A 6,132-nucleotide genomic window follows, 5' to 3' on the forward strand; every position below is an offset into this window, starting at 1 on the left:
TTCCAATTCTGTATTCCAAGGCCCATGCAGCAGAAGTCTTCTATTTGCTCTGTGAACTGTGGCAAAGCAAGCAGGCAAAGTAGAGTTGATGACACACACAAACAAGCCAAGTATTTTACACATGGACAAGCCAATAAACCAATGTTAAGGCCAAGAGAGATGATCTTGACTTTGGAGGAGGAGGAGGAAAGTAAAAATGTTAAAGAAGGATTCAGGAGATTAGAGATCAGTTCTTTTGCGGGCCCAAACACAGTGGATCCGGGATCTGGGTTGGTGATTTGTAATAGCAGAAATGATGACAAAAGAGAAATCTGGGAATAAAATTGGCTACACATTTTGGATTGCAGATGCAGTAGGTTTTGGCATAGACACTGAGTATATTTTTGAAGGCAATCAACCCTTCTGCTAATTGATTACTCCTTCAGGGTCAATCCTGGGTTCAGGGATCTCCCCATGATGCAAATCAAATGACAGAAGGTAGGTATCATCACATTTGGCAACAGAAGCAGGAAGTCCCTCTCTGTTTAGTGATGTTAATGTGTCATGACACTTCAGGTTGATAAACTAGATTTGATGGTGTCTCAGATGGAGAATTAAACTTGCTTTTTTATATAATGTGATTTTTTAAAAAGAAAAACCCCTGCTGCAATCCCATTTTACTAAATAATTTATATTTAAAGGGTTTGTTTCAAGTTGGGATTCCAGGTTTGCATTTATTAACATCAGGATCTCATGCTTGAGAGCTGGGGGGATGCAAAGAAAACTCAATGACTGAGATGTCCACATAAACATTTTTGCTTCCTTCTTTTTTAAAAACTTTCCTAACTAGCTTCTGGCAGCTTTCCAATCACATTAAATTTGCTACAGGTCTCCCTTATAGTTCCTCTGTTTTTAGCAAGATTGTGCTCTGAACCTTGAGGCCCAAATAGTAACTCAGACTTTCCTGACCTTTCCCATCAGCTGTTCAAGTACTAATGGTGAGGAACCTGCCCTGAGCTCTAACAAGCTGGAAAGTAGTAGCAGTTGGAGGCTCCAATATAGTGTTTGGCTTACATAAAGCTACTTTTCATGGTTGTTTTTTGACATCTAAGCTATAGCCCATATGCTGCACATTGAGTTTCGTAGGGATAATTGAACATCCATTGCTTATTGAACACATATTGCTCACTTTTTCATTAAAGCTGTGTTTATAGTAGCAGGAGTTTTTAATGGGGAATTCTCATATCCAAGTGTTGCTATCCTGTAATTCAAGGCTAAGGAACCTATGGTCCTCCATCAGCCCCAGCTAGTCTGGCCAATGGTTAGGGTTATAGGAATGGCTGAATCTGTCATGCGGTTTCTCATATCTGCATCAGTGTATAAAAACTTGCTTTAACAAAGAAAGCCTGCATGGAAATGCTGTAAGTCTTTTTGTAAGCATTACTTCAAATATATGTATTTGAGCATTACTTCAAATATATGCATTTCTGTATGCAGTTTTCCCAATAGAGGCATTTTTACAAGCACTTTCCCCTAATATAATGTACATTATTTTCATTAATATATGCATTTTTGCATGTACTTTTGGGCTGGAGAACTGCATCACAAAATTTGGAGAATTTTGAAGGATGGCTGTGTTCAGTTCACCTATTGATTTGGGAAACATGAGTTAGGTAGGTGGTTTGTATTATAATTTGAACTAGATAAATTTTTACCTGTTTTAGTCCAACAAGACCTGGATGGTCACAGATTCCCAACCCTGCTCTAAACTATGTATCATACTCTCTCTTTTGCCATTTATATGGAAAGCATGTCCGTAATCCACAACAGTGTATATTGGGAACAGGAATTACTCCACAAGTTTTTGGACTGCAACTCTCATCATCCCTGGCCATTGTCTATGCTGGCTGAGTTTGATGGGAGTTGGCCTTCAACAACTTTTGGAAGGCTGCAGGTTCCCCTGCCCTGCTGCTATTTTTCTGTTGCTACTGGTGCCTATAAATGCTATAAGGGGGAAAGTGTGTCCATATAAAGATACTTATAAAGAAAAGGCAATGGTACTTTTCAAAGTCTGATTTCTTATGCTTCCACACCCCTCAACTGTCCTGATCAGGGCATCCTGTTTTGGGGGACTGTGATCTTGCGTGAGAGCATGCCACCCAAAACCGAGTAGGATTGTGGCACCCGGAAACATGCATTTTGGGGTGCCATCCTCTTATGTGGGTCACATAATGGCCCCGGAAGACAGGTGTCTTAGTTTTCCACTGCAACATGTTTGTTTTCTGCTGCTCCAGAGAAGCGGACATGGAGCAATAGATCCAAACTACAAGAAAGAAGATTCCACCTAAACATTAGGAAGAACTTCCTGACAGTAAGAGCTATTCGACAGTGGAATTTGCTGCCAAGGAGTGTGGTGGAGTCTCCTTCTTTGGAGGTCTTTAAGCAGAGGCTTGACAACCATATGTCAGGAATTCTCTGATGGTGTTTCCTGCTTGGCAGGGGGTTGGACTCGATGGCCCTTGTGGTCTCTTCCAACTCTATGATTCTATGATGGAGCATATGTGCTTCAACCTTGACCTTGAACTCAGAGCCCCTGTTGGCTTTGGCCTCTATGCTACTTACTGGTTAATTTGTTCTTATCCATTTGAGACAACAGTGACCATATATGTAATAATGCAATTGCAATAAATAAATGTAAAGAAGAATTATGGGTTCAGCTCATAAATAATGTCAGTTACTCCAGTGATTACTCTATTTTTCTATTTATATGAGTAACAAAACACATCTAAATCTCCCTTTGCTGCCATGCTTTTTCTGTTGCCTATTGAACAGTAGATACTCTGTTTATAGGATCATTTGATGTTCATTTTCCATCCTGGATCCCCCAGAGTCTGGAAAGGACATAGATGCTTCTTGCTTGCTTCCTATTTTGCTTCAGAAATGCCTTACTCAGAGAAGTAAAGCTTGCATAAGTAGTGTATAGCCCTTTTATAAATTGAGTGCCAAATTACCAATAAGTCAAAGTGCACTAGTTATTGTATGCAATAACAGAGAAATTCCACACTCAACAGCCCCCTGTTGTAACATTAAAAAAGGTATGAGCTCATAACAAACTTCTGATAAAGCCATTTATCTTATGGAGCTTTCTGGGTGCACTGAAAAAGCCTCTAGCATTCACGCCAGTTTTGTACACATGTATATTGCAAGCTCTCAAACTCTATAAAATAATGTTGCAAGGCACATGCAGGCTCCTAGCTTTGTTAGCACACAGATGATTACAAAGCAATTCTATAAGTCCAGTGCTGTTGGCTGTTGCTTATTGCTGCTCTGTGTTTGAATTAGCTGGGTAAGAATATCTAAAACATTTATTGTGTCTTGAAATAGATGTAACCCTTTGGGAAATTATGATACCCAATATGTTTGACTCAGATGAAGCTTTTGGAAATACTCTTTCTGTGTAACCTTATGCAAGGCTTTGCCAACATACCCCGGAAGAAGACTCAAGAGACAAAATAATGGTGGTAAGTTGTATTTATTTAAATGTAACTAGTAGAAGAAATGTGAAGTAGTAACCCAATTATATAACTGTGGGAATTTCCTAACATCTCTTTGAATTCCAACCAACTTCCTAAAGCAAAGATGGGAAACTTGTGGCACTACAGATGCTGTTGGACCCATCAGCCCTGACAAACTGCCACAACAGCTGCAATTTTCAGGTGTTACATCATTTAGAACATTGATGGGGGACCTGTGGCATCCTAATATTGTCCCAGCTGCCATGGCAGTTGGTTAGTAGGGATGGCGGGAGATGGAGTCCAACAACATCAGGAGGTCCACAAGTTCCCCACCCCCATCTAAAAGATTTCTCTGGATTCCAGTCAAAATATGTGGTTTAAAAATATTATTCATGTGTGGTTATTGCGAAGAGGATCAGTGGGAAGCACACAAGCACAAATTCCCCTTGCAGTCTCATCATGCCTGAAGGGTTTGAGGGACAAGGATGCCTCATCCCGAAACGGAAGTATTAGCATGCAGATTTGTGTGTGTGGATTTGTGCCAAAGTTTCCCCAAAACCTTTATGGAAGGAGAAGAGGAATTAAAAACTCTTTATGAACTTGGATGTTACCCTATGAGACAATAAATGCATTATTGCTGAATTATAATATTAAGCTTTCGGCAACAATATTAAAATTAGTGAAATGGTTAATTCAGTATTTTCATCAGTTTTAAATGTTGTTTTAACTAGATATTTTATTAGGTATACCCAGCAGTTAAGCTGGTGATATGGACATCTGCTGAGCATTTAGCTAGTAACTAGAAGCATAAAAATTTAATCATAGGTTTCTTCAGCATTTAAAGCACCACTATCAACACATTTTTCATAAAGAAAAGTCACGCGCTACTGTCAGCTATATTTATTACACCAAGGACCATTTTGATATAATAATGCAGATGTCTTCATTCCATAAACCCCCAGTGGTACTTAAAAACTAGGCTTTTATTACTCATGCCTAGGGCCAAACAAAGCCATAAACCTGCTAAATTCTAATTCAGATACCGCTGCTAGGTTTTGCGCTTTTGTGTGGAGTAAATTACAACCCCGAGTAATCAAATATGGAGAAAAGTGGTAGTCACAATTGTAGGCTTTTTGATTCATGAGGCTTCATAATAAATCAAGAGAGGGATTTATAAACATATTCTAGAGTTATATATTATACAAATGTGTGTATATGAATGTACACAAGCATACACGCACACACAGAAATACCTCCCAAAAATATGTGGCGATATTCCAATAGAAAAAGATTGGAAGTGTCAATCAAAGCTACCGGCAATACTCTCTCTCATACAAAATGCCTTGTTTAATGCATCACTTCCAGAACACTCAGTCTCAGCTTCCACTCAGCCTGATAATGACCTGGTGCTTGATGCAGTTGCAATATAGGAAGGTATTAAAAATATTACAATTCCTGTCTCCCAAGACATTTTATTACATTTGCAGCACTCAAGGAGGCTGACTGAAGAACAACAGAATTAAAAGGATGGGCAGAAATCCAGTACATCAAACACCTTGAAGCAGCAATGAAATATTTTACCATAAACAGCTCAGTTGCTTTGAGTGTTATATTATGGAAGCATAAATGCACTGGCTATTGTGTGTGTGCATGTGCGTGCGCGCACACACACATTTTGGGGCACATTAAGGTGTATGACACTTTATGTATCATAAAGTGAAGGATCTATAACTTCTTTAAAGATTAAAATGTTAAATCTATTTTAGCTGAGGGTTTCCTGCTCTTTTCTACTATGTTGCATTTGGCAACAAATTATGAGATGAGCTTGAGAGATCATCAAATATTTTGTCCTCCAAACTGCACAGACCTTCCACCCAATGGCCATTTCAAATGGGCATATAATAGATGGATAATAGATGGGCTGGCCATATGAGCAAGGCTCGATATGACTGTACAGTGGAGGTTTGAATTATTATTATTATTATTATTATTATTATTATTAATTTATTTATACCCCACCCTCCCCGGACAGAGCTGGGCTCAGGGCAGCTAACACCAGTAAAATTACAGTAAAAACATAATGGGGGGTGGGACCAATTTAAAATACAAGTTAATATGCAATTTAAAATGCAGCCTCATTTTAAAAATAGCCCATAGATCAAAACCATAAGGGGAGGGAAACATAAGGGTCAGACTGAGTCCAAACCAAAGGCCAGGTGGAACAGCTCTGTCTTGCAGGGCCCTAGTCTCTTGTGACAGAGCGTTCCACCAAGTTGGGGCCAGTACTGAAAAGGCCCTGGCCCTAGTTGAGGCCAATCTAACCACCTTGTGACTTGGGACCTCCAAAATATTGTCATTTGTGGACCTTAAGATCCTCTGCTGGGCAGACCAAGAGAGGCAATCCCGTAGGTACATGGGTCCTAGGCCGCATAGGGCTTTAAAGGTCAGATCCAGCAGCTTAAACCTGACCCTGTACCTCACCGGGAGCTAGTGCAGTTGGTAAAGCACTGGATGAATGTGATCCCATGGCAAGGACCCCGTAAGGAGCCTCGCCGTGGCATTCTGCACCTGCTGGAGTTTCTGGGTCAGCTTCAAGGGCACCCTCACATAGAGTGAGTTACAATAATCAAGCCTGAAG

Source organism: Podarcis tiliguerta, assembly GCF_965153285.1.
Source record: "Podarcis tiliguerta genome assembly, chromosome: 7".
Classification (NCBI taxonomy): Eukaryota; Metazoa; Chordata; class Lepidosauria; order Squamata; family Lacertidae; genus Podarcis; species Podarcis tiliguerta.